General features: G+C 37.0%; 1 protein-coding gene across 19 annotated transcripts in view; it reads left to right on the plus strand.

Moving 5' to 3' along the window:
* The first annotated feature begins 910 nt into the window (after nucleotides 1-910).
* Nucleotides 911-27,902, plus strand: part of PLAGL1 (PLAG1 like zinc finger 1) — a 64,880-nt gene continuing 37,888 nt past the window's right edge. For 16 of the 19 annotated variants that reach the window (XM_019653766.1, XM_019653765.1, XM_019653773.1 and 13 more), the window contains exon 1: nucleotides 22,093-22,110. The gene's annotated coding sequence lies outside the window, so the exon portion shown is untranslated. Of the gene's footprint in view, nucleotides 1,228-5,639; nucleotides 5,711-22,070; nucleotides 22,111-27,902 lie in introns of those variants that run through there. The other 3 variants (XM_019653775.1, XM_019653762.1, XM_019653782.1) reach the window with 2 other exon arrangements.

The raw sequence follows: 27,902 nt of genomic DNA on the forward strand, positions 1-27,902 counted from the left end.
AACACTGAATTCATTTAAACATAGAGTTTAGACTGAACATCTGGGAGAATAAAGAGGTAGAGCACTTGTAAATGTGCAAAGTGCTAGTAAGCCAAAAGTAACGTAGGCAGCGAACACCGGGAGATTGCGGTGAAGATGGACGGAAGGGTGAAGGGCTGTGCACCTCCTATTTCAAAGCTGTGAGGCTCTGAAATATGTAGGGAACTCCGTATCTTTCTAAATCTTTTTACTTCATAGTATAGGCCTCTTTTAGGAATGTATATCTGGTAAGGAAGAAAGCAGCCGCTGGAGATTTGCTCCAGTTTCTTTTTCTGAAATGCAAAAAACATTGAAAATTTTTCAAGTCCTGAAAGCATCCATGCTATGATTCCATAACTATAAAATTATTTCCGTCTACTCTTTCTGTGCCTTCATCTGGAAGATTGGGGGGAGGGGGGGAGAACAGTATTTGTCACCGGGTCGTCGGGAGGAGCACGTTTATTGACCTGTGAAGTGCTTAGGACGGTGCCTGGCCCACGATCAAGGGGTCACATCCAGGCTGCCATTATCTCCCCCCTGCACGACCAGGAGGTAAGTTAAGTTTGGCCTGTTGCAGTGTTCTCCTAGCATCTGTCGTGTTTCTCATTTATGATTTGGCTCAGGGCGGTTCATCCTGGTGGTGACTTGAGAGAACAGTCTTCGAGACCGTACGGGGCTTCGGGCTGGTTCGGGTCTACCTGCGCCAGCTCTGCACCTGGGCGACCTTGGCTTTGCCCACACGGGTGACTCAATCGGCCAGGCGTCTGGGCGCCTGTCCTCTTCCTCCGCCCAGGCCGCCGACCCCCTGGCTCCCCAGCGGGGCCTCCTCCTGCCACGTGACGCCCCCGCCAGGGGCCCCAGCGCCCTCCTCGCGGACGCGCCGTTCCGGCTCCCGGGCTCCGCCTGTGCGCGGCCTCCTCGGCGCAGCCATCCTCACGGCTGCCGAGGGCGGCAAAGCCCACGGCATCTGCCATTTGTCATTCAGCCCGTCGGTACCGCCCCGAGCCTTGATTTAGACACGTCTGGGGCGGATTCTGGCCTCACTCGCCTGGCGGACGGACGGACGAACGGACGGGGCGGCTCTCCTCCCAGCCCGGCGGACCGCGGGCCTTGGCGCGCGGGGCGCTTCCCCGGGTCGCCGTCATGGCCGCGGAGGCGGCGCGCCCGAGTTGCCTCGCCTGAGTTCCGGGGGGCTCTTGACCCCGCAGGGTAGGTGGTTGGGTGCCCGTGGCCAGGCTCCGCGGCCGCGGGGCCCGCGGTGGGCCTGGGGGCGGCAGGGCGGCGGCATTGCCGCGGAGCGAGGACCGTCCCGGGCTCCGTGCCGCGCTGGGGAGGGTGTGCCGGTGCCGACGCGCCGTGTACGTGACGGGGTTCGGGCTCCTCGGGACGAAGTGTGAAACTCCGACAAATTGTCACCGGGCAAGCCAAGTCGACTTGAACAAAAAATGCTTTCGCCTGGCCGTTTTTCATGCCACTTTTTGAAGCGTTCGCGTATATTGGGCGTGCAGTAAATAGACTCAATTTTTGAAACCTGGCACTCTAACCTTGCCAAAAGGCCAAGAAAAAAAAAAAAGTCTGTGAAAAGTAATAACGTGACTAAACACGAAATGTTTGCATTAGATTCGTTATGGAAAATATGATTCGTTTTATGCTTTAATACTATGGATCCTATCAGATAGACTCTGAAAACTAGTTTAAAATGTGGGCTTCTAAAAATTTCCTAGATTAGGATAACTGATAGTGCAACTTCGGTTATTTAGTCTCAGCATCAAACTTTAAGGACGATGGTGGGGATTTTTACTTATTAATAAATATACTCCTGTAATTTTGACTACCCCCCTCCCCAAATGTGTTACTTTTATGTTTTAGGAAACCAATAAAAATTAAAAATAGAAACACTCAGCTTAGGTCCTCCTTCTTCCAGGAATCCTTCCCTAACCCCTCCCTCCCCAGGCAGGATCCGAGGCCCCTCCTGTGAGCTTTCTGGGGCCTCGCTGAGGTCCTGGTCCCTAATGTCCTCCCCACCCCCAGTGTATTAACCCATCAGTCTCGCTCGCAGCCCAGTGGATCCTTAGCACATGGTAAGTGATTAATACTGTTTAACAACCGAAGAAAAAGATAAAACGGTTTGATGTTTCACAGTTTTAGCTCTAAAATTATAGAGTGGTAAATTTAGATAAGAATATTTGTTTAAAAGTTAAGGATCTAGACAAGTTGACAACGTGCGATGTCCCTGTTACACGTTCTTGCAGTTACACTCTTAGGTATTTAGCCTCTAGAGCGATGTTTTTCAAAGTTTGAACCCCATTTTAGTGGGTTGTGAAATCAGTTAAGTGGATAATGATCAGGATTTGTAAAACACGAACTAACAGAATAGAAAATATCAGAATGTGTCTCAGGTCATAGGGTATTTGCTTCATGAAACTTTTTTTCTCTCAGTTTTATACACACACAGATGTGTGTCATGATGTAAAACGTCATTCCTTAGTATGAGTCATGGTCAAAAAAGTTTGAAAGCCACTGCCCTAGATAAATTTTCATACATATACACAAGCAGACGTGTACAATAAGGTTTAATGTGGTTATTTGTAATACCCCAAAGCTGGAAGCAACTTTCATGTCCATCTGATAGGAGGAAGGCAAATTATACTCTAGTCACAAAATGAAGCCCACCCAGTGCAGTGGTGAATGAAGTAGTTTTGTGTTTTAACACAAATGTGTTTCAATGTTGAGGCAAAAAAAAAGCAAATTGGTGAAGAATACTGTATGATATCATCTATGTGATATTCAGAACCTGGTGAAATAAAGTTTTTGCTTAGGATGCATGCATAGACATTAAAAATAGTAAAGAAAAATTGTGAAGAAATGAAAACCGTATAAGTCAAGTTAGTGGTCATCTCCTGGGGGAGCGAAGGGGGGCTGTGAATGTGAAAGGGCACAGTGAGGGCTTTTGGGATGCTGGAAATGCTTTATCTCCTGACCTGAGCAATGGTTACATGGGTGTTTGCTTTATAACTCTTTGTTAAATGGTACATATGTCTGTATATTAAATTTCCCCCAAAATATATTAAAATATGGGCATCTCAAAATGAAGAAACCTGAAGCCAAGGCTCTAGTCTATTATTCATATTTTCCAGCTGTTCTTTTTTAAAAAAAAGAAAAGTCGTGATTAGGGAGAGGTACCTAGGGAATTTAAACAATATCAGTAATATTTTATTTCATAAATTCTATGGTCACTACATCAGTGTTCATTAAATTCTTTATGTTTTTATATCTTGAATAATATATAATTTAAAAAATATTTAGAATAAAATTAAAATCATTTACAGATAATAATGTGAACATTTTGGGTGTGTTTGTTTTCTAAAATGCAACTTTTGTGTATTTTTTACAAAACTGAAATGATATTTTATATAGTAATTTAGGCTAAAATAAAACTCTTCTATGAAAAATTAAATACTGAAAAGCATATAAAAACAACAGACTTTCATCAGGGATTTTTAAATGCTAACATGCTGTTATATTGACTTCAACAATTTCAGTTCCTCAGTCACTCTGGGCCACATTTCAAAGTGCTCATATGTGACTAGTGGTTATTATATTTTATTATTTTATATTATACTATATTGTATAACAGAACATTTCCATCATGGCAGAAATTTCTGTTAGAAAACATTGTTCAAGATAAAAATCCTTCGTTGGTTATGTAAACTGCAGACAATCTTTTCTTTGTGCTTTTGTGTCTTAAGATATTCTTCTCTACTATTAAGGTAATATTTTGTAATTTTTTTTTTCTAAAAGTTTTGAAGTTTGTATTTTTTACATATTTAGTTCTTTAATTTACCCAACATGTATATGTGTGTGTGTATATATATATATATATGTATGTTTATATAAATTTATATTTTATTTATGTTGTGAGATTAAGATTAATTTGTTTTCTTTTTCCTATGTGGAGCAGTCATTGTCCCAACACCAGAGATTTGCAGTGCCACCTCTGTCATAAACATATTCCCAGATATGCTTGGGCTCATTTCTGGGCTCTTTAGTCATTGATTTGTCTCAGCAAATTCTACAGATTTTTATTTACTGTTGCTTTATATGAGGCATATTTTTCAGTTTTAAGAATTAATATTTTTTTCATTATGATACATTTTCTTTCCCTATGACATTTTTAGAAGTATTTTCTAGTTCCAAACATGGATGGTTTTGTGAGTTATCCTTTTGTTACTGATTTCTAACTTGAATTGTAGTGAGCAAATGAGGACTCTATGCTACAGATTCTTTGAAATTTGAGAATTGTTTGTGGCCTCATCGTTACTTTTTCAACTGCTCCTTGAATGATTGAGAATACGTACTCAAGACTTTTGGGGCAACGTAGGTGTGTGTGTATATACACACATATACATATAGACATTTATATGTACATATACACACATATACATATGTGTGTATACACACATGTGTACATATATGTGTATACAGCACATACATATATACACACATATCCATATATATCAATACATATACATATGTCTTAGATCAAGCATAAGAATTATGGCACTCAAATCTTTTGTAACCTTATTAATTTTTTATTTATTTGATCTATCACTTACTGAGTTGGTGAAATAAAAACATCACAATAAAATAATACATTTTCTCAATTTCTTCTTATAATCCTGTCAACTTTGCTTTATAAAAGTTGAAAGTATATGCAAGTTTGGAATGGCGCTGTCTTCCCTGTGAGTTGGACCTTTTGTCATTCTATAGTGATGTTCTATTCCGACTCCCCCAGATGCCTTTTACTTTAAAATCCATTTAGTTTTATAATACAGTAGTCACACCTTTCTCTTATTTAGCACTGGCTTAGATTTTCTCTTTCAAATAGGCAAAACCTGATTTTCTAATCTACTCTGACAATCTTTGTCCTTCAACTGGAGCTCTCAGCCCAATTAAGTTTAATACAATTACTGATATATTTAAGATTAAATTTAGCATCTGTTTTATGGTTGTTTTTATCATATCTGGTTTTTTTTTCTCCTTACTTTGCCATCTTTTGGATTTTTTCTTAGTCCATTTTCGTTCCTCTCAACTAGTATGAAAATTATGTTTGATTTCTTTCTTTTGATAGTTTCCTTTAAAATTGTAATGAATTAACTTAATGTGAAGTTTATTAATTCTGTTCTTCTTCCAAATAATTCAAGAAACCTAGTTTGCTTTGATGCCAGTTAATCTCCTGGCTTACATGTTATTGTCATCCAGATTCTCAGTTCTGTCTTGATTTTTTTCTCCTGTAAATTTAACATTACTATTTTTTTTGTGTGTGGATCCTTTGTCATTCCTTTTTGCATCTCAGATCTATTTATTTTAGAAGCTTGTTTATTACAGACTGTTGAAGCAAACTTTATCTGAAAATGTCTTTATTTTGCTTTCATTCTTGAATGATAGTTTTGTTTGGTATACAATTCCAGATTAATAGGTCTTTCTTAGCCTTTTGAAAGTATCATTCCATTGACTTCTAGTTCAATGCTACACTTCGTTCAAATAACTGTGATTTGTTGGTAATCTGTCTTTTTTTTTTTTTCCTGATTTTAAGATCTGTTTTCTCTTGTGTTCTACAGTTTTACGACGGAGTGTGTCTAGGTGTCGACATTTCATTTATCCTGGATTGATTGTGTTTCCTGTTTCTAAGGTTAGTCTTTCATCAATTTTTGAAAGTTTTATCGTTTATCTCTTTTAGTGTTGTTTTTCCTTCATTTTTTCTGTTCATTCCTTTAAGATCGCTGATTCAACTTGTTATACTTTCTCATTCTATCATCCATGTCTTTTAATTTCAATCTAGCTTTTATATATTATATATAATATAATATAGATATTTAGTCCATGTTGAATTCTACATAATTTCTTCAGATCTGTATTCTGATCATTGTCTAATTTTTGTTTTCTTCTCCAAAAAAATTATAATTTGCATACAACAAAAAATAAAGTGTATGGCTTGATGAAATTTATGTATGTATACATACCTATGTGATCACCACCCAGGTAAGATATAAAACATTTTCATCCCTACAAACATTTCCTCCTGTTTTGTCCTATCAGTAGAGCCACACATCTCCCCCAGTCAACTACGCTCCTGACTTCTATCACTATGGATTATTTTCAAGTGTTCTTGAATTTCATATGAATGGAATCATGTAGTTTATTCCTTTTATGTTGGTTTTCTTTTGTTCACACAATATTTTTGAGATTAATCCATGTTGCATATATAAGTAGTTTGTTTGTTTGTTTTTGCTTTATAACAAGAGGTGGCAAACTATGACCTGCCGGCCAAGTCCAGCCCACAGTATATTTTATTAAAATGTTATTGGACATAACCATGTTCATTCAGCAGAGTTGAGCAGTTAAAACAGAGGTTGTATAACTCATGAAGCCTAAACTATTTACTATTTGGCCCCTTACAGAAAAACTTTGGTGACACTTCTTCTATAGTATTTCATTATATGGCTATACCAGAATTCATTTATCCTTTCTCTTGTTGATGAAAATACGAGTTGTTTTCAGTTTTTGGCCATTATAAATAAAATTGCTACAGATGTTTTTGACACTGCCATTGGTGGACATATATTCATATCTCTTGGATATATACCAGGGAGCTGAATTGGTGGTCTTTGGGTAAGTTGGTTGCATTTCCATGAATATTAATAATGTTGAACATCTTTTTATATCTTTATTGGGCATTCCAATGTCTTTTGTGAAGTGCCTGTTTAAATCTTTTGCTTACTTTTTTTTCATCAGGTTATCTTTTTGTTAGTGATTTTTAGTTCCTTATGTATTCCGGATAGGAAACCTTTTTCGGGTACATGTCTACAAATATTTTCCACTTGTCTGAATTTTGCCAGTTCTCTTAATGGTACTTTTGGATGTGCAGATTTATTTTTATGAAGTCCAGTTTATCAGTTTTTTTGCGGGGATGGGGAGAGTGGTTAGTACTTTTTTGTACCCTGCTGACAAAATTTTCACCCACCCTCATTTTTGCCCGGCTTTGAGGTCCTAAAGTGGTTTCTTCCAGAAGCTTTATCGTTTCAGTCCTCACAGTTGGGTTTTTTATTTATCTCCTATTGATTTTTGTGTATAGAGTGAGGTGGGGGGGTGTCAAGATTTATTTTCCATATGGACATCCAGTTGCTCTACACATTTATTGAAAAGACCTTTCTTTTCCCGTTTAATTGCATTGGGGCCTTTATTAAAAATGAATTAGCATATACATATTTTGGTCTACTTCTGGATTCTGTTTTGTTCCACTTGAAGTATTTATCAATTCTTCCATCAGTACCACACTTTCTTAATTACTATAATTTATAAGTCTTGACATACAGTAGCGTAAATACTTGAATTTTGTTCTTCTTAAAGATTGTTTTAGCTGTTTAAGTGCTTTGCATATCTATGTAAATTTTAGAATGAGCTAGTTATCATCTGTTAAAAAAAAATATCTACCAGACATTTGATTGGGATTGCATTGACTCTGCAGAACAAATTAGGAGAACGGATATCTTAACAGAATCTTCCAATTTATGAACATGATACATCTCTCCATTGAATAAGTTCAGTGGTTTCCAGCATTGTTTTGTGTTTTTCAGTATAGGGACTTACACATTATTAAATTTATTTCTAGGCATTTTATTTTTTTTGATGGTGTTGTAAATTATATCTTTTTCTCAATTTTATTTTCCATCCTTCTTGCTAGTATATAGAAATGCAATTGATTTTTGTATATCAAGCATTATTTTGTGACCTTGCTAAATTTGCTTTTCAGTTCTGGCAGTTTGTGGATTGTTGGGTATTTTCTAAATAAACAAATATGTTATCTGAAAAAAAAATTTTAATTGGCCTTTCTAATCTCTATTCCTTTTTCCTTTTTCTTGCCTTATTGCACTGGCTGGAAACACTGGAACAATATTTAACACAAGTGTTAAAATGGATACCCTTGCTTTTTCCTAATCTTAAGGGAAGGTACCTCAATATTTCACTGTTAAGGATGATGTTTACTATATTTCTTTTTTTGTAGATGTCCTTTACCAGCTTGAGGAAATTTTATTCTATTCCTGGTTTATTCTGAGATTTATTTTCACAAAGGAGCATTAAATTTTTAAAAACTTTTTATTATTAAATAAGTTTAGATATACAGAAAAGTTGTAAAGATAGTATTGTGTTCCTGTATACCCTTCACCCAGTTTCCTGTAATGTGAACATTGTACATAATATGGGACATTTACCAAAATTAAGAAATTAACCTTGACATAAAATTAAGAAATTAACCTTGACATACTTTATTCAGATTTCCCCAGTTTTTCCACCAATGTCCTTTTTCTGTCCTAGGATCTAATCCATATACCACATTGCATTTAGTTGTCATGCCTCCCTACTCTAATCTGTGACAGCTTTTTAGTTTTTACTTGTTTTTTGTGGCCTTGCCGCTTTTGAAGAGTACTGGTCACATACTTTGTACGGTGTCCCTCAATTTGTGTTTGTCCTATGTTTGCTTACAATTAGGCTGAGATTGTGGACTTTGAGGGAAGAATAGCACAGAGATGTTGTGTCCTTCTGTTGAGTCATCTCTGGGGGCACATGATATCCACATCAGTGTTTTAACCTTGATCCTATAGTTTAGATGGTGTCTGACGGGTTTCTGCATTGTAACATTACTACTTTTCACTTTCTATCCTCTATTTTGCTAGAAGCAAGTCCATACTCAAGGGGATGAGAGTGAAATGTTTCAAATGATCTGTGGATATATGTGAAAACTGCCATGGTAATTAATAAATATTTTGAGGGTATGCAAATGTCCTACTTCTCCTTTAAATATGCCCACGGATTTGAGCATTCAGCTCATCTTGCCTACAGCAGTTACTGTTGTGGCATTCAAATGGTGATTTTCCATTTCCTTCATTCTGTCTGCATTTATTAACTGGAATTCGGACTCTGGAGCCAGACTGCCTGGGTTCCATTCCTAGTTCTGTCCCTTTCTGCTCTACAGTGTAATCTTGGACCATTATTTAACTTCTCTATATTTCAGTATTCTCATCTATAAAATGAAGATAACAGGTGTCAACCATAGAAGGTTGTTTAAATGAGCTGATACATAGAAAGGGCTAAGAATTGTGCTTAGTTCCTTTAGAAATACCATTTTTTTCCTGTCTTAATGTGGTAGGTTATTTTAATTTTAATTATTTTAATAATTATATAAACTGTTAAATAATCTTGTACTCTTGGGTAAATCTTACATATATTTATGTTGGATTTTACTTACTGTTTAATTTTTTTTTTCATGTGATATTCATGAATCGTACAATGGCTCTTCTTTTGCTACGGCAAAAGACATAATGAAAGATAGATTCCTAAAAAAATATATATATTACATAAGAGCTTAGCAACCGAGGTGGCAACATTCCCAACTTTCTAGAGCGATTTATATCTGAGTCTTTGGGTAGAGATGGAGATCAAGATAGCTCTTGCAAATGAGTCTTTTTAAATATTGAGTTGAGCAAATTCAAAACTTGGCATATATTGTGAAAAGTGGCCCCTCAACAGGAAGAAAAAATAATTTTAGCTTTTCTACATGTTTCACTTTGAACATTATATTATTGTACAGGTTTCAATATTTGGCATATTTTAAAGATTCATTTGCCAACAGTATGTAGTGAGCACTTTCAATGTGCCAGTTAATGTGTTTTGCTGGTTTGGAATTTTTCTTTGCTCTTGAGCTTATGGGCCAGTCGGGATCATTTCAGAAGTTGAGGGCAGGCCTACTGGAATCATTCAGGGAAACTCAATGTATTCATTTTTTCAAAGTGGATAAAATGGAACTCTAATATTCTTTCTGTCTGTTTCTTTCACTCCTCTCAGCATCTTGGATTAGTCCCTTATCATCCTACGCTATTTCTCCCTGTATTGAGGTTTTTCCTTCCCTTCCTATTACATGTAATGACCACTGGGGTCAGTTCCCTAAAAAAATTCTTCAGGAACATCTCAGAACTTGAGAAAACAGGTACTTGACTTCTTCGCCTGACAGCGGTCCTTTTGTCTAGCCCCAGTTTTGCTAGCCATGTAGTGTTGCTCATCAGAACTAGTCCAGTGGCACAGTTGGTCTTAACTGCTCATTAGAATCAAGTCACGGCACTGTGTTTGCGGCTGTGCTTTTAATCCTGCTGTTTCCTCTGTGTTAAGTGGATTTTCCAAAAATCTTCCAGGCTCTGTTCAGAGGATACTCACTCCGCAACCCTACTAGGTAGATAGGAACCCTATAATTTGTCACCTGTAGCCCTTGTTAAATTCTTACCTTTCATCACCAATCTTTATATCTAAATGTCATTTCCAGTTGGTCAGGTTCTTAGAGATAGGATTCCAGTACCTACCATGATACTTTGCATACAAAGAGCTATTGCCAAATAGCTACCACTCTTAAGTACCTACTATAATTGTGCTACAATTTTGCAAAGTAAGTATTATTGTCTGTTTTAAATTGTGAAGAAACTCAGTATCAAAGAGATTAAGAAACTTGCCCAACACCTTATAGTTAATAAGTGGCAAAACTGGTTTGCCTGATTCAAAAACTCTTGCTATTTCTTCTATGCCTTGCTGTCTTGGAACTAAAAATAAATAAATAAAATTACTAAACAGATGTATTTATGGTAAAAGACACTACTGACATTGCTTCACTTCTTTGCCAGTATTCTACTTGGAGTCTTTGTTTCAGTGATCAAGTTACTTGCTGTGGACTGGCTGATATACTCCTACTTTCTATGGGTTTTCCTTCTAAGTTGTTGTTTTTTTTTAATAGTAATGGATAAGGTTGGAATAATCCAATTTTGGCTTATTTTGGGGTGAGTGAAATAGAAACTTAAGCACAATTTGGTCACTATTGTTAAAGTCACTCAGTGTTTCATCATTATATGACATTGTTGCCATCATCACAGTGAGGTAATGAAACCCTAAATCAAAAAAATCTAAAGAAAGATGTGGTTCAGCAGGTCTCATAATAGAATGGACCATGGTGGGAGGGAGACCACAGGAACATCTTTTGGTCTGGGTTAGCTGTTAAACATCCCTCATCTTTTCTATTTTGGAAAGGAGACAGAGGTCTAGATTTTAGTTCTTGTATTTGTTTTAATTTTACTGTTGACTACCATTAATGTAGTCAGTGATGTCAACTTTTCGTCGGAAATATTTAGTATTACTAGACCTGGAAACAGGTCTTGTTTGAATATCTGCCCTTTGGCCCCAGGTTGCTAGTCAGTGGCTCCATCCTTCTCACTTTTTTTGGTGGCTCTGCCTCTGAGGCACGGGGGTGGGGGATGGGGTGTGGGCGGCCTGGCCCGCAGAAACCAAGTAGAAAACAGCCTTAATCTTTGGGACCTTAGGGGGAATAGAATACTGATGATCTCTGAATTGCCTTTGGGGTCATTCTTTCCTTTGCCTGAAGAATAAAGCATATTTGCAGCCAAATAGCTCTGTGGTGTAGTCCTATTCAATCTCAGAAGTCCAAACCCCTTCTTTTATTTCATCCAGTCTGTGTTCCCTTTGGTCCAAACTGGCATTGTCTTTGCTGGTATAATCCCATCTCTATTCCTGGCTTCTGCTGACTTGGCTGATTAACTCTAAATGTAATCTCATTATGGAGTGATTATCCAGCCACACCCTTGGTGTTCTCTCCAGGATATATGCCTTCTCATTTCTTTGCAATATGGGCAGACCGAGAACTTTTCCAAATCTTCAAGTTCTCATTCCTTTTTGCTTAAGGATTTCCTTAACTTATCTCTCTCTTCTCACATTTTACTATAAGTAATAAAGAGAAGCCAAATCACACCTTCAACACTTTGATTAGAAATCTCTTCAACTAAATATCCAATGTCATCTCTTGTAAGTTCTTCATTCCACTAAACACTAGAACACAATTCAGCCAAATTCTTTGCTAGCTTATAACAAGGATCATCCTTCCTCCATTTTCCACTAGCATGTTCTTTATTTCTCGCTACAATCAACCTTTACCATTCATATTCTACCAACAGTCTCTTCAAGGCAGTCTAGACTTTTTCTAGCATGCGTCTCAACACTCTTTCAGCCTCAACCTGTTACTCAGTTCTAAGCCACTTCCACATTTTCAGCATTTGTTACAGCAGCTCCCCACTTCACAGTACCAAATCTGTATTCGTTTGCTTAGGATGCTGTAACAGAATTCCACAGATTGGGTGGCTAAGTAACAGAAATTTATTTTCTCACAATTCTGGAGGCTAGAAGTCCAAGATCAAGGTGCCAGCAAATTCGGCTTCTGATAAGGCCTCTCTTCTGGCTGGCAGATGGCTGCCTCCTTGCTGTGTCTTCACGTGGCCTTTCCTTGGTGCGTGCGTGCGTGCGTGCGTGCGTGCGTGCGTGCGTGCATGGAGAGAGTGGCCTCTGTTATCTCTTCATCTCCTAATAAGACACCAGTCCTATTGGGTTAGGTCTCCACCCTAACCCTCACTTAACCATAATTACCTCCCTAGAGGCCCTATCTTCAGATAGTCACACTGGGGGTTAGGGCTCCACCATACAAATTTTGAGAGACATACTTGAGTCCATAAGAGTGGGTTTTGTAGAAATGCATGTAGCAATAAAAAATAAAATACTGGGACTGAATATAGCTGTTTTAGTGTTCATGCTACTCTGACTCTGACTCGCTGCCTTTTTTTTTTTTCTTAAAGAATACTATTAGTAGCATTTACAATGCAACTAGTTTAGTTTAGCTGCTGCTGGAGATTTTGAGAGCTTGTGTGAAATAGAGCTATTATGTTAATTCTGTCTGCACTTCTCTGAAGCGTGAAGTCAGTGTCATGTTTTAAGGGTAATACCTTGTCGCATTCAAAGAGATGTTTAAAACTGCATTCTGCAAAATTGCTTTTAAACAGCTGGGGAAAGGTGTTCATACTCTCAGAGGACATGATTTAGAAAATCATTCACGGTGAGGTTTAAAAAGCTACAGTGTATAGGAAAATCGTTGATTTTTCTGATACTTTTCTGGGATTATTAATATATAGACCCAGACATATCTTTGGATATTGTAAATTACACATTTTTCTGGTACACTTTAGGGTTTTTGTTTTTGGTGGGGATTTACCTGTTTTTGTTAATCCCGGTTTTCCCCCACAGTGTTGGAGGAGATGATAGGAAATACTCTAAAGCATAAACATGTTACTCAGATTTTTAACAGAGTAGATGGTATCTGTTTGTGTGTGTACAAAACAAGAAGGAACATTTAATTTTTTTCTATTAGGCTGACAACTCAAATATGTTATAGTTCCCTAAAGTCACTGAATTTCCTTGCCCCCTCTTATGCTGGCTTGGGTTAAAAGAGGAGGAAGAGGCTAGGTTGATCCCTGAGGTTGGGATATTTTGGAGAAGAGGCGTGATCAGAGGTGGTATGTATTGAAGACCATGTTGATTTGATAAATCTTCTAGAAGCTTCCAGCTGTTTAGATGCCAGCATTCCTATTTCTGTAGTTGTTTTGACAGGCGGAGATAGTGGTGTAGTCTTTCCTGTCTCTTGCCTGGCTCTTTTGTCCTGAATTACCTATATATGTTGTTTTAAAATGAGAAATGTCAAACTTCCCTGGCTAATAGGATCCAAAATCTTTGTGGGGGCCTTAGGAACAGCTAATGCCAAGCCAACTGTAGCAAAGGGACCATCTGACCTCCCTTCTTAGAGCATAGACTGATGTATACCAGTTCCTCCCGAGCTGTCACGTCTGGTGCCCATTTGTAACGGGAAATGAAGTGAAGTAAAGAGAAAATGTTTCCAAATGAAAAGGAGATCATAAGTCTGCTAAAAGCGGGTGGCTGCAGTAAAAACACAAATACAGACACTGTGTAGTGGCAGTAGTGAGGTGCTCTAGAACTAGCAAAAAATCAACGTATAGTAGAAGAAATCTGATGTAAGCATAAATCATTTTTAAAAAGCATAGCCTTGTTTTAGATCAGAAAGGAAGAACAGAATGTGACAGCTAAAGCTTATAAATACTATTCACATAATTAAAGACTGGGTAAACTGGGTAAGTTTTGTCAACAAGAGATTTGATGGCATTGTTAATATGCCAAGGGAGAAAGAGATCTCATGAACAGAAAAGGCTGTTGGGTCCCCCAATATCTACTTTACAGTGGTATAGAGCATGGTCAAGTTGGTTCTTCTGACTGTCAACAGTTGATACCACTGTCCATTAAGATCATTTAACTAACTTACCTTGTTTGAATTCTGTCCCACTAAGAAAGCTGTGTATCGGGAGAGATTAGGTTATGCTGTAGAACAAACAGCTCCAAAAGCTCACTGTGGTTTAACACAACAGAAATTATTAGTTTACGGTTGGCCTGTGCTACAAATCCAGAGCAGATTGGTGGGGGGTGGTGGGGTGGGGGGGAGTGTCTCTGTTTTACACAGGCACTCAGCGACCTCATACCTTGTCTCTGTGTGATCTGAAACACATGGCAGTGACACACTGCTTTCTATCATACAGGAAGGGACTATTAGAGGATTCATGCTGTTAATTAAATACTTGGGTTTGGAATACGTGCTGTTTCTGCTCACAGCCCATTAGCTAAAACAAATCACATAGCTCCCACTAACTGTAATGGAGTGAGAAAATGCACTTATCTCATGTGCATCGAGACTGGATATTACTGAGCGCTGGAAATTTCAACCAAGTCAGCCCTCGTGCTCAGTAAATAATATCCAGTTCACTTTTCTTCCCCAATACAGAATATGCTAACTCCCTTCCCAAGGGGTACAAACTGACTTTCTATCCAGTTACTGCATCTACTCAGTGTCTAGGATTTCTGGGTTATGTACAATAATCTCTACATTAAATCTAGATAAGGCTTCTCTTGACTAGGAGACCTATGAAATAAAAATACAAGTTATTTGCACACACACGCACCTCACTTGTCACCACACATACCCAATATATAAAGGTAGACGAGTTAAATGTGGTCTAAAAAAGGGAAACAGGGAAGATACTTGGAGTCAATGGTCCGTAGCAATTCTGAAATCCCTCACAACAGATATTGGGACACCCTGGGAGAGCAAAGTATTTCTTGATTAGGGCCTGATGCTACCTTGTTCATTGCTTTCATAGGCCCTGGTTCTACCCTCTGGGGGCGGGGGTCTTCCCTTTATCTTCCTTAGCTACTGTGCGTGGAGAGTAGAGAATTGGCTGCATTTGGGAACTAGGCAACTCTTTCTGCCCACTTCTTCCATATACAAGGTTGGGAGCCAAAGGGTCATTTTAAGACTCCAGCTCATAGGCTAGTTCTCTATTTAGCAGTACAATTCTGTCCAAAATCCAGGTTTCTTATCTGTTTGTTTCCAGTCAATTCTATGTGCTAGTAATAGTAAACACACCCCTGCTTTTTTCTTTTGTTTCAAAACCTGGCTCTCAGATCTGCTACATTGATTTGCTTGTTCACCCCTATAGGTCTCTTTCTGGACCTAAAGAAAGCTATTTTGGGACTGGCTGGCTTCTGTTGGAAACATTACCCCTAATCTTATCTTTTCCTCAGTCATTTTATTCAAATACAATGATTTAATGGATACATTATATGTTCCTACCCTGAGGCAATTTAATTTTTTAATAAAAGGTTTTTCTGGGCTTATGACCTTCAAAGGCTTAAACTATTAGTATGGGTGTTGAGAAGTAATTAGCTCTTAAAACACTGCAAATCTGAAATGTCTGGAATCTGTCCATTCCCCTTCACGTATTCTTGCAAACTGGATAGTTCTTTTCTGAGCTCATCTCTCTGTTGAATACCTTGTCCAGTGCAGCCAGTAATAACCAATGTACATTGCAAATGTTTTGTTTTCTTATCTCTCCTGGAGCTGCACGCACGTTCATTAGGCAGGTGATCTGTCTCCTGAGGCACCAGAAGCAAATGCATTACCAAATATTTTTCCAGCTTATAAAATACATCATTATCTTTCCAGCCCTTAAGATCAGTTTCCTCACAGTGATCCTCACTGATCACAGGGATGCTCCCTGACCACTAAACCAAGGTCATATGTTTTAGGTTTTTGCAAGAGAAGCATCCTACTTCTGGTACCAATTCTATGTAGTCATTATGGGCTAAAGTTATGCTGTGCTAACAAGCCATCCCCAAACCTCAGTGGCTTCACTGAACGATGTTTCATATTTTGCTCACATCTATTGTGGATTTGCGGGAGACTCCACTGCATAGAGTCAGACTCAAGCCTTTGGGTGCACCACCATCTTGTAGCTCTTTGCTTGCTAAAACACTTGGTCCTCTGGATGCCATGGTAGGAAAGAAAACGTTCAGTGGTCCTGCACCGGTTGTTAACTGTTTATTAGCAGCCTATAACTAATCACATGGCCCTGCCTAACAGTAAGAGAGTAGAGAAGTTCAAGCAGGAATATAAACAGAAGGACTTGTACCATACATCTAAATAGTTAAAAGCTATGAGTTAAGCTAATAAGCTAACTGTAAAAATATACGCTATCGTTCCTTGACAAACTTATCTCATATGACCTGGAAAACCGGGTTTGAATAGGAATTCTTGAGGTTTTTCCACGTCTCTGGAATATGACAGTGTAGGGAGAGCTGGCCTACCTTCTCTTCTCTTCTCATGTTCCAGGCCCAGTTCTGCACCATGAAGGACACACATTGAAGCTTTGTTCGTACCTCTGCAAATAGCCGCCTCTTGGCCACCTTTTGGGCCTGGGGTTGCATACACAGTGGCACAGTCTACCCTCAGAAACACAGGTCTGGGAAAGAAGATTGTGCAGTCCCTGGTAGCAAGCTTGAAGCTCTTTGGACAAGGAATTCCATGGTTCCAGGAACATAGGGTAGGAGGGGAGTCTAGGTTTAATGGCAGCACGGAGCTGGTGTAATGTCTGTGTGCCTGCAAAATGAGAATAGGAGATGGGTGAGCATACAAGTCTGTACCATACCTGCTGCTTCTAATTTAGCTTCCTAGATAGAGCTAGGGAGAGAAACTGTCCTGATCACCAAAGTGGAGTATCATGTCTTAATAATTATAATTCTCATTATAAAATCCTATTATAATACATAAATCAGTTTCTTATGTGTTTGCTCATAGCAAATTTTTATCAACCCTACGTTTTCTGACTGAGCGGCGGAGGTATTGGGATTATGTCACACCCCCCTGAGTAGTGCTTACCTTGTTACCCTGTAATTGGAACGAACAACTAAGAAACTGTGAGATCTAACCATGATGAAGGGCAGAATCCAGGTGATCAGGTCAAATGCTGGCTCTACTAGTTCTTAACTGTCCGATACCGGGAAAGGTTTTATTCCTTCTCTGCCAAAATCTTCTTATTTATACAAAAGGGAAAAAGCCTCCTATTCTCGGGTTGTTGTGACAATTAAATGAAATAATATACATCAAGTGCTATACAGAAAATATTAATAGGTCAAGCAAAGTCCCCTTTCTCACTTAAAAATGATGAAAAACAATGAGATATTGCCAGGAGTGAGTGTGAGATTTAATGCAGGGAGGATGACATAAGGGAAGAAAGCAATAGGATCCCTGGAAGATGAAGTCTTTAGTCTAATATCCTGAAAAGAGTGCTTTGGGGCAGCCATGGGTTCCTTCTTATCTCCTAGGGAAGGTATGTCTTTGCTATCTCAACCTAGTAATCTCTCTTGAGTTTCAGTATACTTATTTTTTCAAGTGAGGATAGTAAGAACTGCTTTGATGACCTTGATAAGGATCCTTTGATAGAGTGGTGGAGATAAGAGCTGGGAGAATAGGTTGGAAAGTGAAAAGGAAATGGGGATTATCTGAGTTCTTAATTCTTTTCAGGAGTTAATCTGAGGAAGTTAGCCAGGGAAGAGCATGGGAGGAGCTGACCGGTGCAGTGCAGTCAGTGAAGGTTTTATGAAAGGTTAGGAAACAGCAGAGCATCTATGTTGAAGAGAAGTATTTCTATAGACCGAGAGAGGAAGATAATGGAGAGCAAACTGAATGGAGAGGCATGGTTGGCCTTTGGTCCTAGGAAGGGTTTAGTGTTGGAAAGATGAGGCGATCTATCCAATAGCTTGTTCTTTCTCAGTGAAGCATGAAGTGAGGACCTTAGCAGAGGGAAGTATGTGTAAGTATTGGGAATGAGGAGGCCACTTGGCAGATAGAAGAGAAAGTGGGAAATAACAGGAGTGGGGAAATGTCCTGGGGTTGTTAGGCAGCCTCTAGAACCCAAATGAGTCTGAGTTGACAGGGTTAGAGTGAAGTCACTCCCCCTGGCTGACGCCCCATCTCTGAACCCTCCCTTTCTTTTTCTGTTCCAGTAGCCTTTCCACTCTATTGTTTCTGTGCATTTTTAATGTCCCCTGAGACACTCTCCAGTCACACTGAGCTGCCTCCTTGGTTATCCAAGTTATCTCCAAAGCACTCATTATTATTTGGTTAATTCTCTGATTACAAAATTGCAGTTTTTGAGTAGTCTACCCTGACTCTCCCCCCTAGTTCTTGTTATTTTTGGAGTCAGATTTTGTAGAGAGTGAGGTCTTTCAGAAATGACTGGATTATCTTCATCTCTATATAAGGTCATTGCAATGGACTGAATGTTGATGTACTCCTCAAGTTTATATGTTGAAATTCTACCCTCTAGAATTTGAAAACCCTTTAATGTAGGTTAATAAGCTATATCATTTTCCTGGCAGGTAAATGAGATTTAAAGCAAAGTGCCCCCAATATACCCTGGTACTGGGTCCTGCTTTTTCAGTGAAGGTCTTGATTCTCTTCTCATCTCAGGATCCGGATTCCTGGAAACCAGAAACTCTAAAAAGGTCCACTCTGCCATTGTGTTTACTGTGATTGTGCTCAACAAGGCATCTCTTAGATATTTATGCATGTCTGTTCTTTGAAAACCGAATTAATACAGATATCGCCCCTATTGCTAAGAATTTAAAAATATAAGAAAAACAGTGAACATGAACATAGATGTTATAGCTGTGGTAACATGCAAATAAAACAAACATGAAAAATTCAATTTGGTAGAATGTTTTAGAATGAAGAACAACTGAAGAACCATATGAGTTTTCTGCTTTCACAGTATACGCCAAGGTGACGGTGTTTAGCAATAGAGTGAGTAAGAGGGTAATTAGTGCTTTGGGGTGATCACTATTACTTACCAAGTCTTACTTGGAAAACTTTCATTGTTTGTCATAGAAACCAGTGGTGACACAAAATGACTTGATTTCATCATCATAGGTTTCTTGAGGGACAGTATAGCCCAGATGCTAAGAACCTGGACTCAGGTGTCATGATCAGCCATTTGCTAGTTGTGTCACCTTGCACAGCTTACTAAACCTCTTGGTATCTGAGTTTCCTCATGGCCAAAAAGGAATAATAATGGTGTGTACTTCATAGGGTTGTTATGAGGATTAAATGAGATTGTGTGTGTGTGTGTGTGTGTGTGTATGTGTGTATGTATACACACACACGTATATAATACATATTACTATACATATTATTATACCATAATGAATACTCAGAAGTTGCCTGTCAGAAGAATTTTGAAAATAGCCTCTATCAGAAATGAACAGATCCAGCAGACTGAAAATCAGTAAGGACGTGGCTGAACATAACACCCATCAATCAACTAGATATAATTTACATCTATATAGACTACTTTATCCAACAACAGCAGAATATACGTTCTTCTGAAGCCCACATGGAGCATTCACCAAGATAGGCCACATTCTGGGCCATAAAACACACTTTAACAAATGTAAAAGAATATAAATCATACAGTGTCTGCTCTCAGACCACAATGGAATTAAACTAGAAATCAATAATAGAAAGACAAAGTACATAGAGATTAAACAATACCCTTATAAATAACACATAGGTCAAAGAAGAAATCAAATGAGAAATTTTAAAATATTTTGAATTAAAAGAAAATGAAAATACAACTTATCGAAATGTGTCAGATGCAGAGAAAGCAGTGCTTAGAGGGAAATGTATAACACTGAATGCATATATTAGAAAAGAAGAAAGATCTAAAATCAGTAATCTAAGTTTCCACCTTAGGAATCTAGAAAAAGAAGAGCAAACTAAATCTAAAGTAAGCAGGAGAAAAAAGTAATAAGAATTAGAGCAGAAATCAATGACCGAAACAAGAAATCAATAGAGACAAGCAGTGAAACCAAAAGCTGGTTCTTTGAAAAGATTAATAAAGTTGATAAGCCTCTAGTGAGGCTAAGAAAAGAAGAGGGAAGATACAAATTACTAAGAAATGAAAGAGGGGACATCACTTCGGATACCTTGGACATTAAAAGGATAATAAAAGAATGCTATGAACAACTCAGTGCCCCCAAATTTGATAACCTAGATGAAATGGACCAACTCCCTAAAAGACACAACACACAAGAAGAAATAGGCAATCTGAATAGGCCATTATCTATTAAATATCTAAATAAATATCTAATTACCTTCCAAAAAAGAAAGCATCAGACCCAGAGGAGTTTAATGGTGAATTCTGCCAAACATTTAAGGAAGAAATCATGCCAATTCTCTACATTCACTTTCAGAGGATAAAAGCAGAGGGAATACTTCCTAATTCCTTCTATGAGGCCAACATTACCCTAATACCAAAACCAGACAAAGACATGACAAGGAAAGAAAACTACAGATCAATATCTCTCATGAACTTAGATTCAAAATTCCTCACAAGATATTAGCAATCAAATCCAACAATGTATAAAAGGAATTATACACAACAACCTAATGGGATTTAGCCCAAGTATGCAAGGCTGGTTCAACATTTGAAAAATCAATTAATGTAATTCATCACATCAACAGGCTAAGGAAGAAAATTCATATAATCATGTCAATAGATGCAAAAAGAGCATTTGACAAAATCCAACACCCATTCATGGTTAAAACAAAAGCAAAATACACTTCTCAGTAAACTAGGAATAGAGGGGAACTTCCTCAACTTGATAAAGAATATTTACAAAAAACCTACAATTAACATACTTAACTAAAGGTCAGAAAGTACAAGAAGCTCTCCCACTAAGATCAGAAACAAGACTAGGATCTCCCCTCTCATTCCTCCTTTTCAACATCATACTGGAAGTCTTGGCTAATGCAGTAAGACAAGAAAAGGGGGGGGGGGAAGCATACATATTGAGAAAGAAGATATAAAACTGCCTTCACAGATGACATGATCATCTATTTAGAAAATCTGAATTGACAAAAACTCATGGAACTAATAAGCAGTTATAGCAAATTTGCACTACACAAGGTTAATATACAAAAGTCAATTGCTTTCCTATATAGCAGCAATGAACAAGTGGGATTTGAAATGAAAACATCTCCCCCCTCAATTCTGCTGTGAACCTAAAACTGCTCTTAAAAAAAGCCTTTTAAAACATATTGAAAATACGGAATCTGTACGTTCAGACAATACTTTCAGCTTACTGTTCTCCTTTTGAGTTTTGAAGTAAGTAGTCTATGTGACGGTAACAATGAGAAAAAACTGCAGAGAATTTGTTCCTTAATCTAAACTTAACTCACTAATGCAGAAAAAAATAGAATTCTTTATTCATGATTTGACATATAACCAGGGAGTTGTCTCTTATGGACTATACTTACTGTTCACAAATGGATGTTATTTTAATGTTAAAAATAGGTGTGCAAGGGTTAGGGATGGAAGGGGGTTGTGGGGAAGGAGGTGGGTGTGCTTATAAAAGAGCAACATGAGGTTCAGTATCTTGATTGTGGTGGTAGATATGTAATCTGCAGGTGATAAAATTCTATTGAAGTAAATACACATACACACAAACAAGTATAATGAGAGTGGGGAAATCTCAAAAGACCAGTGGGTTGTATTAATATAAATATAACGATTGTGATAATTTTACTTCAGTTTTGTGAAATGTTCCCATTGGGGAAACTGAGTAAACTGCAGTTTTTCAATTTTAAAATGCATGTGAAACTATTACATGAAACTAATACATAATTTTTATTTTTTATTTTATTTTATTTTTAGATTGTTCCTGCCTGATTGATAACAGTCATCACTGGCTTTTGTAAGTTGATGTTTTAATTTTTTTATCTCCCCGCCTCGACATTTTACATTTTCTAATTATATGAGAGTACTTTGTTAGAGAGCCTGGAGCAAAAATTGAAGCAGAGCTTTTTAATTATTTGATTCTACTAATATTTTGAGGTCTGTTTTACTTTTCCTGATAGCATTAGTTGATAAATAGTTATTTTGAGGAACTTTGAATTACACAGCTTTGGCGAGGGCCATCTGTTTCTTTGGAGTGACTTCCTATCAGGTTTATGATTAGTGGGAGCAAAGTGCTATCTGGGGAGCTGATGTTGTACATACATACATCCTGTTGGACATCAGAGTCTTCCCTCAGACATCTTTGTGACAGATGGTAAGAGGGACACATTACCCTGGGCGAAAGCCACTCGTGTGAGTGGTGTGACTAGTGAGGTGAAACGAATTCTGTTTCATTTACCTGTGAAAATCGGGCAATTAGATGAAATGAGAGATGGATTACAGATTGGGAGAATTTGGCTTTATTCCCATTTGATCATTTGGAGTAGCTATATTTCTGCTTCATAACTTTTTCTTTGTAATATATTGGGAAAAATTTAGAACCCCTGTTTTAGTAATGGGTAGTTTTGTTTTTTTTTAATTCAGTGAAATCCAAACTTTTGAAATAGTGTGATCATGTTACTCTCCGGTAACTTCAGTGCCTTTCGTTACAGTTTATCAACTTCTACATCAGCGGTTCTCAACCTTCCTAATGCCGCGACCCCTTAATACAGTTCCTCATGTTGTGGTGACCCCCAACCATAAAATTATTTTCGTTACTACTCTATAATTGTAATTTTGCTACTGTTATGAATCGTAATGTAAATATCTTTTTGTTTTCCGATGGTCTTAGGCGACCCCTGTGAAAGGGTCGTTCGACCCCCAAAGGGGTCGCGACCCACAGGTTGAGAACCGCTGTTCTACATGGTATGGGCCCCGGTTACCACTGCCCTAACCTTATACTGCTCCCCCCACTCACTGCTTTTGCTTTGCCAATATTCCTGCTCCTACACTGGGGTTCTGCAGTTACTCTTTCCACAGGTAGCCACATGACTTGCCTCTCTACCTCCCTCAGATCTTTACTAAATTGTCATCTCCTCACCCAGGCCATCCCTGACCAGCCCATTTCAAATTGCCACTGTTTCTCCCTGCCTTACCCTCCCCAGCACTGCCTGTCTCTTCATTACTTATCTTTTTAGTTACCATCTGATATATATTTTACCTGTTTGTCTCCCCTTCATTTGAAGATGAGCTCTGTGAGGGTATACATTTTTGTGTGTTTTGTTCACAAATACGGGAATATGGGATGGGGAAAGGGATGGTTGCTGACTTGCGTTGGCCTTCTCTTCTTGCCGCGTCCTGGCCGCAGAGACGGGTAAGTGACTCAAGCTGAGGCAACCTTTGTGTCCTGTTCTCCTGCCTTCTGATATCCTTGTCTCGGGTGGGCATGTGATCCAAGCCAGGCCAACTGGACTTTTTCCCTGGGACTCTGATTTTTCTTACTGGAGGGGGCGGTAGAGAAATAATTCATGTCTTGTCACGGATCCTCTTAGCTGTTAACAGACCACTAGATAAAAGATAAACACAACCATATACTATAATGACATAAGGAAAAACTGCATAATGCAGGCATATACTATAATAATATGAAGAATAAGACTATCACTATTAGAATTCTAATCTCAGAATAGTTAACATACCAAGTTATTAATGCCTTGTGACAAAATTAATACAAAAAGAACATGAGAACAGAGAAAGAGGACAATCAGAATATTTTAACAGAATACTATATGAAGTTCTACATAGATAAACTTTTGGTGTGTAAGACACTAAGGAAGGTTATTTTTATCCAGTTTGCTTCTCTGTTTGATACATTCTTCCTAACGGTTATGCATTAATTACTTCCATGCTATATAACTTTCATAGCTCGTAAAGATAAAGTAGATATATTGGGTTGTCAGAAAAGTCATGACGTATTATTTTATGTTTTTCATTGCAAAAATGCGTCATGACTTTTCCAACAACACACTATTTAAGAGCCTTATATAACCCTCATTAAAACCTAATAGCCAGCTCAAAAAATTTTTAAATATTTACTGTTAGTTATAAGAATAAATGTAAAAATCTGCAACTAAGATTTTGAAAAGAACTATCTACTGTGATCAAATAGGACCTACCCTCAAGAGTACAAAGATTATTCAATATTTGGGAATCTTATGTGTAAACTATATGATATCAATAATTTTTTTAAAGTTTGAACTCAAAGTCCCTTGGAACATTTAATAACATTGAGCACCCATTTCTGGTAATCTCTTAGAAATACTACTTTGTTATAGTTGTACCAAATATTTGTTTTCAACATTAATACATTTTAATTAACAGCAAAATCCACAAACATTTATACTAAAATCAAGAATAGTGACATGGTGTTTGCTAACATGGTTGTATAAGTTCTAGGCAGCGCAGCGAGACAGAAAAGTAACAAGTATAGTTATTAAAAAAGGTGTTAATACTAAAATGTTATAGGTAATATGATACTATCCTGAAAATCAATTATAGAACTCTTAGAATTAATGCAATTCCATGAAATACTCATATAAATGATAAATATACATTCAGTGGCAATAATTGGAAGCTTAAGATAATAGGTTTACTTCCTATGGCTAGAAAGAAACTAACATACTAAGAATAATTCAAAGAAGAAGTGCTTATTTTCCAGTTTTTCTACGGTAAATACACATAACATTGTTACCAGAAAATAAATAAGAAGATCTTAAAGAAGCAGAATGTAAGTTTTTAATACTTAGATGTAAGAAAAACCTAGTGCTAGAGCTCAAGCTCAGCTGAATTTTGTCAGTTGTAGGCTTTCCCAGATAACTCATTAAGGAAGTTTGAATGCTTGATTTGAGAACTTTAATTAGATTACATGATTAAAAATCTCAATCACCTATATAGTTCTAAGTATTGCTGGGAGAAAAACTAGGTTTGAAATTTCTTCCAGAATATACTTCATTTTCTTTTTCATTCCTCATTGGATTACAAGTTCTTGGTAAGAAAATAAATAGATCTTGATACTGTTAGTAAATGACTCCTAATACCATTTTGTTATCGATGACTTGGAATGTTCTATTAGAATTTAGTTCCAGAAGCTGTCTCTTTAAGAGCTATAAATTAGGGAGCAGACAGCATAGTGAAGAGCACAAGTTTTAGAATACAACCTGACTTGAATTCTGGCTGTAATGTGCCAGTAAGTACATGACTATGAGCAAGTTAATGAACCTTTCTTAGCCAGTTTGTCATTTATAAAATTGAAATAATAATAGCCGTGAGGTTTATGAGGATTAATTAAGGTGAGAGACCTGGCCATTAGCAACATTCAGTAACTATTCATCTTTTAACTAATTCTATATTGCTTAGTATTATAAGCTTGAGATACTAGTAATAAATAATTTTACAATGTACTTTATAGAGAAGACGATCTTTTATTATGTATATCATCATATATAGTAAATTTTGAAAAATTATATATTTTTATGGAAGAGAACACGACTATGAGATAGGGGCTGCTCTGTAATGTGACCCAAAAAGTCATTTTTGCATTTTTTTGGCTTTTAGGTAATCTCTACATCTTAGCAAAGTGGACAAAATAAAATGAGATAATGTAGATTTGTCAGTATTTACCTCTAAATATAAAGCACTAATGCAAATATAAGGACATGGGACTTGATACTGAGGGTACTTTCAGCCACAATGTAGTAACAGGAACTGGCCTTATTCTCCTGCCTTGAACAGCCAAAAAAAAAAGGAAGAGAGGGAGAAGCAGATGGAGCAACATCTTTAAAGTAATAAAAGAAAAACTGTCAACCTAGAAATCTATAGCTAATAAAAATATATTTCAAAAAAGATAGTGAAATAAAGACTCTTTCAAACATACAAAAGCTGAAAGAATACATCACCATTAGACCCACACTACGGAAAATGTTAAAGAAGACCTTATGAAGAAGGATAATAATTCCAGGTGGAAATAAAGAGCATGAGAAATTGTAGCCATCTAGGTAACTGTATACGACTTTTTAAAATTTAAATCTTTTAAGGAAGATAATTGATTGTTTAAACAAAAATAGTAACAATGTAGTTGGGGTTTATAACATGTGAAATGTATGACAATAATTGCACCAAGGTCAGGAGGGGGAAAATTGAAATATAAAATCACGAAGTTTTTATACTACATTTTGAGAGGTGTAATAGCCCTTGAAGGTACATTGTATTGAGGATATGGTTAGAAACACTAAATCAACTGCAAAAACATCAAACCACAGAGTTATAAGCCAAAAAAGATAAAATTAAATCAGAAAAACAATAGTCCAAAAGAAGGTAGAAAAAGAAAAGAAAAGGAAAGGGGGAACAGAGAACAGATGGAACAAATACAAAACAAATAGCAAGTTGCTACATTTCAGCCTAACCATGTCAATATCACATTAAGTATAAATGGTCTAAATACTCTAATTAAAAGACAAATGTCAGATTTTTTTGAAAAAATAAGAATTAACTATATGATGCCTGCAAAAAAAATGGTCTTCACATATATAAAGACACAAATAGGTTATGAGTTAAAAGGTGGAAAACAATATATATTTTAGCACTAATTTGGGGGAGGGGAAGGCTGGAATGGCTATATTAATATCAGACAAAGTAGAAAGTGGAAATTAGAGCAAAGACTATTGCCAGGAATAAAGAAGGTTCTTACATAGTGATGAAGTAGTAAAGTCACCTAGAGGACATAATCTTAAATGTTTATGCACCTAATAATAGAGTTTTAGTATGCACAAGGAGAAATAGACAAATTAACTATTATAGTGAGATTTCAACACCCTTCTCTCAATAGATGATAGCTCAACTAAATAGAATATCACTAAGGATATAGAAAACTTTAACAGCACTACTAACCAACCAGACCTATTGATATATATAGAGCATTCTACCCAACAACAGCAGAATACACATTCTTTTCAAGTGCACCCAGGACATTTATCAAAATAAGAGCATATTCTGGATAAGAAAACAAGTCAATTAATTTAAAAGGATTTAAATCATACAAAGAATGTTCCCTGACCATAATGAAATTATGTTAGAACAGAAAGGTATCTGGGAAAATATCTTATAACTGAACAACACACTTTCAACTAACCCAGGGGCACATTCTGGGCCATGCAAATAACTTTAAATTTAAAAGGATAGAAATCATACAAAATATATTCTCAGACTATGAAAGAATTAAACTGGAAATCAATAACAAAAAGATAGTTGGAAGTTTCTCATACAGTAATACCTTGGTTTGCAAGCATAATTCATTCTGGAAACAAACTACTCGTATTGAAAGACATCGTTCATTTACCACATTAAAATGTATTAGAATTTTTTGCTTGTCTTGTGGAACACTCACAAACCATGTTACTCACAATCCAAGGTTTTACTGTATTTGGAAATTAACCCATGGATCAAAGAAATTTTTCATGAAAAAATTAAAATTTTAAATGAAATGAAAATACAGTTTATGAAAATGAGTGGGATGCAGCTAAAACAGTGCGTAGAGGGAAATTTATAGCATTAAATTTATGTATAAGGAAAGGAAATCTAAAATCATTAACCTAAGTTCCCACCTTATGAAACTAGAGATGGAAGAGCAAATTAAATCTAAAGCAAGCAGAAGAAAGTAAATAATAAAAATTAGAGAAGTCAGCAAAATTGAAAATAGGAAAACAATAGAGAAAA

Source organism: Hipposideros armiger, unplaced genomic scaffold, assembly GCF_001890085.2.
Source record: "Hipposideros armiger isolate ML-2016 unplaced genomic scaffold, ASM189008v1 scaffold_206, whole genome shotgun sequence".
Taxonomy (NCBI): Eukaryota; Metazoa; Chordata; class Mammalia; order Chiroptera; family Hipposideridae; genus Hipposideros; species Hipposideros armiger.